This window comes from Mercenaria mercenaria, chromosome 8, assembly GCF_021730395.1.
Source record: "Mercenaria mercenaria strain notata chromosome 8, MADL_Memer_1, whole genome shotgun sequence".
NCBI lineage: Eukaryota > Metazoa > Mollusca > Bivalvia > Venerida > Veneridae > Mercenaria > Mercenaria mercenaria.
This window is the reverse complement of record NC_069368.1, coordinates 54,501,692-54,513,569: the sequence shown is the minus strand read 5'-3', so window position 1 is coordinate 54,513,569 and position 11,878 is coordinate 54,501,692. Positions and strand designations below refer to the sequence as shown.

At 33.1% G+C, this 11,878-nt stretch overlaps 1 long non-coding RNA gene across 1 annotated transcript; it reads left to right on the top strand.

The window, feature by feature from the left end:
• Window positions 1-1,962: 1,962 nt before the first annotated feature.
• Window positions 1,963-10,074, top strand: LOC123565729 (uncharacterized). The gene is made up of 2 exons (XR_006689220.2): window positions 1,963-2,119; window positions 9,862-10,074. It is a non-coding gene; the product is annotated as an uncharacterized LOC123565729 (long non-coding RNA).
• Window positions 10,075-11,878: the final 1,804 nt, after the last annotated feature.

Sequence of the window (11,878 nt, the reverse complement as noted above, 5' to 3'; positions counted from 1 at the left end):
TCTATGTTAAATCAATTTAGAAGTCCTTTAGTAATACATAATTTTCTAAAGATATTAATGGGTCAGTGCACTTACATTTCAGCTGCTATGTATAATTTTTGTTACAGGTATTCAAAAAGAGAACTTTCCTTGAAACAGATCATAACAAAATAAACTTCAGTTTGTTATTCCTCATCGTCATTAATCAATTCAAAAAACTTTTTGTTTCTTAAGACTATGTACAATATTTTAAATGAGATATGATCTTGGGCTGAATAAGTAAATGAATAGTGAATGAAGTACTAGTGTTACATCATAACACTAGGCTACTACTAGAGGACAGCATAATATCTATAGCAAAAAGCAAATACAACAACAAAAAAAGAAATCAACAACAATAACAGCTGTGTTTCGTATTTCAAAATGTTAGTAACATACATTGTCAATTTACCGTATTTGCATAATATTGAGTAGCCCACCTTTCTGATTGATTGACACATCACGTGACCAATTTCGCTGTTTCAGTTGACTGACTACTCTGACCTAGAGTAACCCGTCAATGAATTTACAAACATAATACGCGTGGCTCTGTTGGAAAGAGGTTAAGGTTTCGATGGAGGCCTTGAGAAACAAAAATCAAACCACACCAAATCATAGAAAGAAAGAGTTGTTTGACATGAAAATTGAACAGCATGTAAAACATGTATATTACTTTACGAAACAAGTGTCAGTATACTGATATAAACATTGAATTCCGGAAAAGGACTGCCTAAAGGGGCTCCAATTCCGGACAGTTAAACGCCTTTAAAAACTCACCATTTTCAAAGAACTGTTACACATGTTTGTTTTGATGCATTTGCAATAGCGTGCGAGTGGTTAAATTTCACGTAACAAGGTGGAACGTAGTTTTCAGCAATTGTTTATCTTTTTTTCTTTACAAATGGCATTCGTTTTCAAAGGGAGACAACTTTTTCTCAGAGATTACTTAAAATAATCGGAAAAAGTTGTTTCCCTTTGAAAATGAATGTCATTTGTACTTAAAATAATCGGGAACAGTTGTCTCCCTTTGAAAATGAATGCCATTTGTGAAGAAATAAAGATAAACAATTGCTGAAAACTGTGTTCCACCTTGTTATGCGAAATTTCACCACGCGCACGCTATTGCAAATGCATCAAAACGAACATGTGTAACTGTTCTTTGAAAATGGTGAGTTTTTAAAGGCGTTTAACTGTCCGGAAGTGGAGCCCCTTTAGGCAGCCCTTTTCCGGAATTCAATGTTTATATCAGTATATTGACGTTTGTTTCATAAAGTAATATACATGTTTTACATGCTGTTCAATTTTCATGTCAAACAACTCTTTCTTTCTATGATTTAGTGTTGTTTGATTTTTGTTTCTAAAGGCCTCCATCGAAACCTTAATCCGGTTAATTGCAAGGTTAGTTAATACTTTTGCATAATTATATCTAATAATGGTTGAGAGAATTTAATACTTCGAGAACAATAATTGTTAATTCACATTATATTTAGTCTATTTAACTGGGACTTCGCCGAATTATTGTAAATCATAATATGTTTGATATGTCAAAATGGTGACGTATTTGTATAAAGTATCTTGTACTCACTAGAGTGGTCATTTACATTATATTTTATGTACAGTATTTTATACGTTTATGTAAAATGATTCATCTAAATGGATGTGACTCAAACGAAATACAATGTATTAATAATATTACATCAGCCACTTGTGTTTTTCATGGCCATATCTAACCCATTAAACATCATTATTTTACATATAAAGTAGAAGCTTACATGACAATAACAGTATAACAATTCTGTAAAAATATCAAGTCATCAATAAAATACTCAATCTGGTCAGGAGCTGCGTGTCGGTAGTTGACAGTAGGTCTCTAAATTTAATAATATTTGGCCTACGGTAATATTTCAGTGGTATATATTTTTTTCTTTCTTCATTAAAGAACGGACATATCAGGAGATAATGCAGCTCATCACCCAGGTCATTCGAGGGGCAGAGCGGGAACCTTCTTTCGTTGTGTGGCACATGACTTTGCGACCATCTTCCAACCTCAATAGGGAACCTATGACTGCCAGTTCGGAAATGGAATAATGATAAGCGCTGGGTAGGTATTAGGATCTTGAGGTAGCTTTCCAGCATAATATTGTCCTTAAAGTGGCTATACATTTGACCTTTAGAGGAGGAGTCTAGATCTGACCTCCAATTTTGTGTGAACTGGTCAGTGAGCGTCTGCCTTACAAGTTTATGAACGTTTACATTAAGTAAGAGTTAGTTTACTCCAAAATTTTACCATACGTGACTTTATAATGATTTCTAAGGGGTAGCGACCAAGTTCGGCGTATAGCATATAACGTGGGGTACTTTTCCTAGATTTTGTTATTATCCTTAAAAAGTCACAGTGTACCTGTTCTATGATATCAAGATTTTCATAACCAAATACCTCGGAACCGTATGTTAAGATGGGTAAGACAGTATTATCAAACAGCTTTAGCTGTAGGTCAATTGGAAGGGCTAGATTACTAACTTTTACCAGGAGTTGGTGCATTGCTTTTCTGGCTTGAGTAACTAAGTGCTTTCTACATGAAAGGAAGCTACCTGAAGAAGAGAAATACACTCCAAGGTACTTGTAGGTTTTAACTGTTTCAATTTGTTGGCCGTGTATATTAAACGAATATTTATCTGGTCGATTTGTACCAAAAACTATAACCTTTGTTTTGGAGTAATTAATTTTCAACTTCCAAGTTTCACAGTAGGTATAAAAATCATCAAGGCAATTCTGAAAATTGACTTCACTATCTGAAAAAATAACCGTATCATCAGCATATAGTAACACTAACAACTTTAAATAGATTAAGGCATCTTGATTACTTATATTTAACTGAATACCATTATTGTTTATCAAGAGGAACTGTTCTAAGTCAGTCATTTAAGTGCATGGAAAATAAAATCGGTGACAAGTTTTCTCCTTGTCTAACACCACACCCACTGGAAAAAAATGCAGAAGTTTCTCCATTGAGAGAAACACATGACTTAATGTCAGCATACATATTTAGGAATGTACAGAAAAACTGATATTGAAACTTGTCATTCTGTCCTGGTATTACACATAGTGCACATCATAAATTCATCAGCTCTCAAACATTTTATCGTTCCAAAGGATACTAGTGGAACTTTTTAAGTGATTTGATTTGCTGCTTTTATGCACATTTTGTCAAAAAAGCTTTGAATTGTAAATAATTATGTTGAATAATAAAAATTGTTTTGCAAATGACTGAAGTGTTAGAGATAAAATAATTAATTATAATTAACTACTTTTGGCAAAATAATTGTAATTAATTAATTACTTTTTGAAAATGGCGTGTAATTTAATTTAATTTAATTAGCAATTTTCTCAATGTAATTGGAATTAATTAATTATTTTTGAAAATAATTAGGCACATCCCTGCATGTAGATAACAAATAAAAGATGTATTTCACATTCATTGCAAAATGAATAATAGAAAACATTTACAATTATTCAAGTTTCAGTGAATACAGTCCTATAGTCCTAACTAAATACCAATAAATCAATTCCTCTGGGATATGAATTAAATGAAAGATTGGTCTTATATTTAGTTCGTTCTTTTAGCTCAATGGAGAGCACACACACACACGCACACACGCACAGAGAGAGAGAGAGAGAGAGAGAGAGGGAGAAACAAACAAAAAACCGAACACACATCAGACATACTGTAAGGTCTTAAGGCATCCTCTCTGACGATTGGATAGAAAACATTAAATCAAATTATTCACATACGATTTATTCAGAGTAGTCACCAGCAGAGAACAGGGAAGTAGTTGTCTGTCAATCGTTAATACATTAATGTAATACTGTAATTTTATGTTCCAGGTATTATCTTTTTCCTGATTAATTCATACTAGTTTGAGAGGGAAATGAAATTATAACAGAAATTTTATGATCTGACTGTTTTCAGAGGCATTCACCTGGTGAGATAACTGTTCTTTACACTGTCGTGTGACTTTAGAACACGATGACTTTGTCTACGCATTATAATCCTGATTCAGCTCCCAAGTGTTATTCTGCCACTGACCGTTCCAATGTGTTTTTTAGTAAGTATAGTTAATTACCCGCCGCCAGAAGGCGGCGGGTTTATTGGTATCCTAAATTATTTTCGTGTGTGGGACATGGAGCAACTCACGTGACAGGTTTTTGATCCTGTACAGATGTTTTCAGTCGTAGATGTGTGATACACTAATACTTTATTTAAATGATAAAATATTATATTTATGTATATATATTTTTTTTTCAAAAAATAAGAAAAAAACTTGGGTCACGTGACACGTTTCGCCCATCTTCGACCATCTTCGTAACACACCATAAGTTACGACCATCTTCATCTTTCGCTTTTGGATGACCATGACCTAATTCACACGATCCTTTTGTTTACATTTTTATTTCTACAGTTTTCGCCTATCATGTGGTACATTTGACTTACATACAAGAATTTTATAATTTTACCTAGATGCTCGGAGATTTGTGGAATTATACTTTATCTTAGTATTAAAATGTAAAAACAGATTGATGCGTATGACGTCATCCATATCTGCGTACATAGCATGTAAACAAATAATCAGCTGTTCAGTGAGATGAAAGCCTTTGATAGAGATATGTAACGATTGTTAAGTAAATGGAAATTTGTTTACATTACTTCTGTTGGAATTCTGGTTAGGAAAGTGTGGTTAGTTTTATCAACTATAGATATTACATTGTTTAGGATATAATTTAATATATTTAGATTGTCATGACCTGTAATGATCCCAATTGTTTTTGAGATCATTAGCCCACAAAACATTGCTCACAATAAAAAAGGACATTCATTATGACTGATCTGAATATACATTTCTGGCGGCGGAAAAGCTTTTGACTTGTATATATCTGAGAAGCGTTTCTAAAACTTCACATCATTAGAAGGGTAACAGCTGTATCTAATATGCTTTAACATCAAAATAACATTTCTCCCAATTCTTATCATTATTTGTAAGATCAACACCTTCTACCACAAAACTTGTAAAGTAAACATTTTTTGGTGTTTAATGAAGCTAAATGGATCATTAATGTCAGACAATCGTATATTTTCTTTCCTGAAATGTTGCACACAAATTCAAGTGATATGGAACACCGATAAAACACTTAGTTCTCCAGTACAAATATCATTTGTTCTGAATACGTTATACATATGGGTGTTACCCTGATAATTTGTTTGTTTTGTTTCAGCAGTATTTCAGTTACGTAACGGCGAGCAGTTAACCTAACCAGTGTTCTTGAATTATGTACAAGTACCCTCCGCAAGTCACTCCCAACTTCTCCATATGAATCAGAGGTGGAGGGCGAATGATTTCAGACACAATTTCTTCTAGCATATCGTAACGGAGAACATCTGCCTCGCCAGGAGTTCGATCTCACGACCCCGCGATCCGTAGATCTGCGCTCTCCCTACTTAGCTAAGCGGGCGGGCTATTACCCTGATAAATCAGGAATAGTAGTAGTACAGAAATAAGCTGTTTCATTCAGGCGATTGTTATAAACGTAGCATGTGTTGGTATGTTCCTTGCTTCTAAAGGATCTTCAAAAGATATTTCAACTGAAATAGAAAATATTGAGACTCTGTTTTTATGGAAAGAATACAAAGAAATGAACAGTTAAACGCGGCAATTACTCTTAAAGAAGGTATATCCCATAAGTGTTGTATTCATGTATGCGAAAAAAGAGATATCAAATATTTGCATAGGTAACGTCTTATAACTTAGACACAATATTAGTAATAAAACAGCAACCATTCCGAGAGAATCTCTGTTCATTTCCATTGTCTATGTATAAGGTTTGATGAGGGAAATGGCTGATGATACTAAAAAAGGTAGATATCTAAAGGAAGTTGAATATGAAACAAAATTACCATAATGCTCTCATATATGTATTCGCGCAGTCTGGTCAGGATCCATGCTGGTCGCAAATGTACTAGGTTGGTTTTCTCATGGTGCGGCTCAATAAGGAAAAACTGCTACAATACATTCTTATAATGGTTAGATGAGACATTCGTATTATCCCGAGTGTGTAATGCTTGGTATTTTGCCTGCTTAGTACTTTTATATTGCCTCTTGCAATACGGACGAATATATTTTTTCATCTTAAACAACCTGCTTCATACATTGCCGTTTGACCGTCGTCTGTCCCAAGTTATTGACATAACACGCTAGTATGTGTAAATGTCACATTCGCACGATCGTTCAAATTAATAAGTAATAATTCATTTAATTGCTCTAGGCAAGCCGGCAAATAAAACACAATGTGTATTGTTTCTTTACAATTAATATCTATGATTATCATATTAGGTAGAGTCCCTGTTCAACTGTGCATTAGCGGCAAGAGTGAATTCTCTATTAATGCGAAGTCATCTGTTTACACTGAAAATCATTTGGTAGCATACAAGACAAACAATCAAAATAATAGCAAAGTTGGTTTGACTGTGTGTGTTCATGGGCCGTTTAATTAATGAAAATGTGAAATAACCCACATGCCCCCTTGTATCGGCGTGGGTGGAATTCTGTTTCAGTAAAATTGAATTAGATCTAACTCCATGATAACAAAGTAACAAAGAGGGAAATATTTTTAGTGATAGTAAATAAAACCTGTAAGAAGACCCTTTGGTAGCAAAGAATACACCAAACCAAAATAATAGCAGTGTTTGACTAAAACTATGATTCTCCAAAATAGACACATTGTATGACGCTACAAAGAAACGCTATAAAACTCAGTGTAAATTAAACAAATATCCGACATTCTATATAAAGAAGCTTTATCACTGCTACTAGCATATAGGCTTAATGTATTTCCCCATTTCAGTGTAATATTGCAATCCCTTTCTATTTCTATAGGAGAAAGGTTGCCAGAATTGTCACTTCTATCTGTAATGCAAATATATACCAATATCATAATTTTTTATCAATCTGCCATTAGCTGTCTGGCCCATATAGACTACAGGTTCACAGATTAAATGAGCGAAAAAGGCAGCAAAATCTCCTTACAAAGATAATGTGTTTCATATAAAGTTCTATTAGTATATGGCAGGAAACTCACACTGACAGTAATAAGGCACCCATTACTTTTCATGAAAAGTATAATGCGAGCATAAAACACTGAGAATGTTATAACATTACGTCTATACCTTAGATACATATTTTACTTTTTATGTCTGACAATCTAGATTCATTAATCTACGCAGTATAAAAAGCATTGTTGTAGTTCCGTATCAATTCAATGTCTGATAGGTTGATCAAATATTTTAGCGAAATCATTTGCCTCAATATGTCTTAATAATTCTGCAACACATTCAGGGGACTGAAAAATCTGAATGATATCGAATCGTATCATATTACCTCATGTAATATCCTCTTTTATTATATACTCATTTATAAAATCCGTTAAGTTTCAATGGAACCTAAAACGTCAATATTTTTTTCCATTTTGCGTTCAGATTTTATACCGGGTGTGTGACGTTAATTATGACGTCAGTTTCATGTATCTCGTCGCGTTAAAAAGTTCTTTAACAACGGTATTTTCAGTTTTACTCGGGCTTAAGAACAAATTTACACATGTATAACATATATATAATAATTTGTAAGTACAAATGCGTATGTAATAAAAAGATTATTAGATTAGGAGCTGCAGAACTCGTGCATATTTCTCGGCACAAATCTAACAACCTATAAATCCCGTATCGTGTTATTCTTAAGTAAATGAATAATTAATACTTTAAATCCTTTCTTAGAATAGAGCTCAAAGTATCTTTCGTTCATTTAAACTCCTAAAATAACTTTATATATATGAATGGTGATTTTCAGGTGGGCTTTTAATGGAAAAATAACAACAACAAAATAACAGACATTACATACAAAAAGATAAAACAAAACTGTTTGATATCACAAATGCTCTGAAATCTTTTTTTGTTGTTGTTGTTTCTGTTGTTGTTTCGTTTGTTTGTTTTTAATTTGAGTAACTCGCCGTTGATTTTTGAACCAGTGACACTCGCAATACTCCTTAGAGTTACTATTGTTAATTTTCATCAAACAGAACGTGTTTCAGTGATATATGTCATTCATATGATGAATATGACATGATGTATAGTTTTCCTATTTGTTCAAACTTTACGTTTCTAAACAAACCAAAGCTTTCCTCAATAAATAAAATAGTATGCGAATATTTTTATATACAATACAAACAAAATGAAGAAAACATGAAACAGAATGTACAGTGTAAAATGAAGAAAACTAAATGACAAAAGTAAAAAATATCAAGGTTCCATAACAATATAACTATTGTTCGAACACATGACATAATATCTTTAACAATAATTATACAGACTGAATATAAAACCAATTTATCGACTATCGTCATTTAATTCGGAATTAATAGTTTTATACAGATGTTCAGGTTTTCTGTCCCCGTGGTAGGCTAAACATAAGACTGTGAGTCGAATGGTTATTAGTTTGATCCCAATACGCGGCGTATATGACAATGTGATACCTAATACCTTTGTTAGTCAACTGTGATTTATTAATTCAACTGTGAATGCTACAAAAGAGTGACGTTTACTTAGTAAAATGGTTAAACTATTATAAACATTTGTTGTGTGATAAGCTGTTATAAACACTAACAAGAAATATATTTAAAAAAGATAAACGGCGCATTTACATTAAAGACGTTAGTTCGGTATATTAAAAAATACAGTCACTGTGGTACTTATACATGATTTTCTTGCCCGCCCTGTGCAGGCGTGCTTAAAACTGTGATATTTAGTGTTAGGATTTAACCCAGGGTATTGGAGGCCCACTTCTTCAGTTGTGCCTTGAGTTTCTATGCAGTTGAATAGTCACAACGCAATACTCTGGTGCGTTTAAATGTTACTTTAGCAGACGGGCCTCCAATTGTCAACGTCTTTAATAATGGTTTATTGTTGTGTCGTTTTATGACAGGTCACGAGGTTTTCGTGTTTCGACCTAGGCCAAGTAATTTTGTGTTTTTGCTTCTCTGCATCGCTCTAGCGACAATATATATATCTAGATAAAGTTTAAACATTATTTTTGCGGATCAGTTAAGGCAGAATTCTAACAATAAATGAGCAACGCCCACCTTAAATGTCCTGTATCAGTTGCAAATGTGTTAATTCAGAACTTTAAAAAAAAAAGAAAGAAGAAATAGCTTGCATGTGAACCAAACAATATTTTACATATGAAAATATGAACCTGAAATTCCGGACATAACATGTGACATTTTAATGGCTTTCCCGCGCGTTTTTTCCATAGTCGATAAGACGAGTTTTCGTTGGTCCAGGGAGACATGCTTAATTTGCATATTCAGTGAAAACAAACGGCGGTGCCGGAAAATAATAGTAATTGTTTGCATGTTTTCACTTTCTTTAGAGTAAACCGTGGCGAAGAGTAAAATGTTAAATTGCGAAATGGATTAAGTGCCACGAAGATGAGCCGCTGACCCTGTGATAGTCTGCCTACCAGCTATATATTAATTTCCATTTTCACACTCCACCAATTTCTCGCTCTACTGACTTTTAAGTTTACGTATTTAAGCACGTTCCTTAGTAGAGAAGTGCAATTCTTTTTCTTTGTTGTTGTTATAAGAATTTTTTTGAGCTTAAGAACAAACTTAAAAATTGACTTTTTTGTAGCGGCTCTTGTTTAAATGTATTCCTTATGGCTCAGTATTATAAATACAATATGTCAATTTCGTTTTTAACCTAATCAAATATTAAAAGAAACAAAACTTTATTTCAGATCAATTTAATGTCCATGCAAGAAGTCGAGGCGGCGAGTAAGAAGGAATTGATTAAACCAGTGTGGCTCATGTTGCAATATAAACGTATGGCATGAATGTTCGCAAGGTGCACGTTAGAGGAATTTTTGTTTTATTTTATTACTGAAGTTTTCTTGCATCTATTATGAATGATCATTTTTGTCAAAATTCTACTATAAACAGTGATACTTGTATTTGATTCTTGTTTTCACTTCTAGTACTGTTTACCAAGGATATACATTTTATACAAAACTCCGTGTTAACAAACAAATAAGTACAGGTATTCATTTTTCTCACAAAATTGAAGGAGTAGCATTATAGGTGCTGAATAATTGAATATAGTCAGCGTTTCGTTTCTTTGAATTTTGGGTGCAATATTCAAACCTTATGACGGAGTTCGTGGGTTCGAACTCAGCTGGTGTCACGACCATGCCTTCTCACGTGACACGTGCACCGGCTTTTTTTCAGGAAGCAGACTGGAGGGTTTTCAAATATGCTTTCATCATAATCGAGCTAAAGTAAAACGTGAACAGGAAATGAAATAGCACATTCACTGTTTACTGTACTCAGAACATGCATCTTCTTGTCATGGCTTCTCCTTCTTTTGACATTTGATTAAATATACACGTGTGATACAACATTTATCAAACATATCGCTTGAATTCTAGTTAAACTTGAAAGCAATAGTATATAGAACATGATTTTCCTACTGAGAATAATCGAAAAAACATAGAAAGTTATCGTGATAGTAGTCCTTACATGTATACATGTATTTAGGAAATTATTAACATTCCTTGTAGCTGCTAAAACTTCTAGTTTAATATTCATTTCTGAAGTCCCGTGGGTAGAGAATATTTTCACATCATAAGCTAATAAAGGGAACATCGACCATTGATAATGTTGGCATGTTATTTGATGGTGTAAGTCACAAGGGGCAGTGTTCAAAAAGCTTATTATATCAGTCATGCAAACATTCAGAAAATCTGTATAAAATCACATATATATTCAATTCAATTCAATATATTTATTGCATTAAACATATTACACACATTTATAGCAACACAATACATTAAATACAATAGAAGACATGGATTTCTAAAACAATATATAGTAAAATTCATCTAACTTAAAGAATAACTAGTTCTTTAGTGAGTGAGTGAGTGAGTGAGTTGAGTTTTACGGCGAATCGACACAAAATGGTCATATATCGCCGAGAAGAAGCTATATTGAAAACGCCAATTGTAAAGCATATCTAAAATCATTTATGTAAAAATGTAAAGCATATCTAAAGCATATCAAAAATCATTAAAATTTTATGTAAGTATGTTAAGCATATCTAAAATCATTTATGTAAATATGTATATACGTATATGTTAAAATATCAGCTGCAAACATAATAATAATGCAAAAGATGTGAATAAAAATATGAAATGTTCAGATTTTTTTATATAAATCCCTATCTGCTTTAAAAAAGATAAAATATTTCCGACTGAAACTTTTTCAAACAACTCTTTCAAAGTTTGAAAGTCATAGTATGTACTGCGCCATGGAGCAAAGTCCATACAGTCGATTAAAACATGTTTAATAGTTAGCGGTGTTTGACATGGTACACATTCGGGTTGATCTTCTTTATCAAAAGATAAGAATGAGTCAAACGAGTATGACCTATTCGACAACGAGAAAGAACAACTTCCTCCCTGCGAACAGATCTGTTCCCTTGGTGCCATTCCCCTAGAGTAGGTTTAATATCATAAAGTTTATTGAATGAAGCATTGTTCCATGACGATTGCCATTTAGGTAAAATATATTTATATTTGGCCTAAAATCGGTAGGTGGTAATTTCAAATTAGATTGTGATAATGACAGGGATTTCTTTGCTGGAGTATCAGCATCCTCGTTTCCATGAATACCAACATGACTGGGAATCCAACAAAATATGATAGACTTTTTTAAAGATAGTTCATGAACCCTGAGAAGAATATTTTGAATGAAAGGATT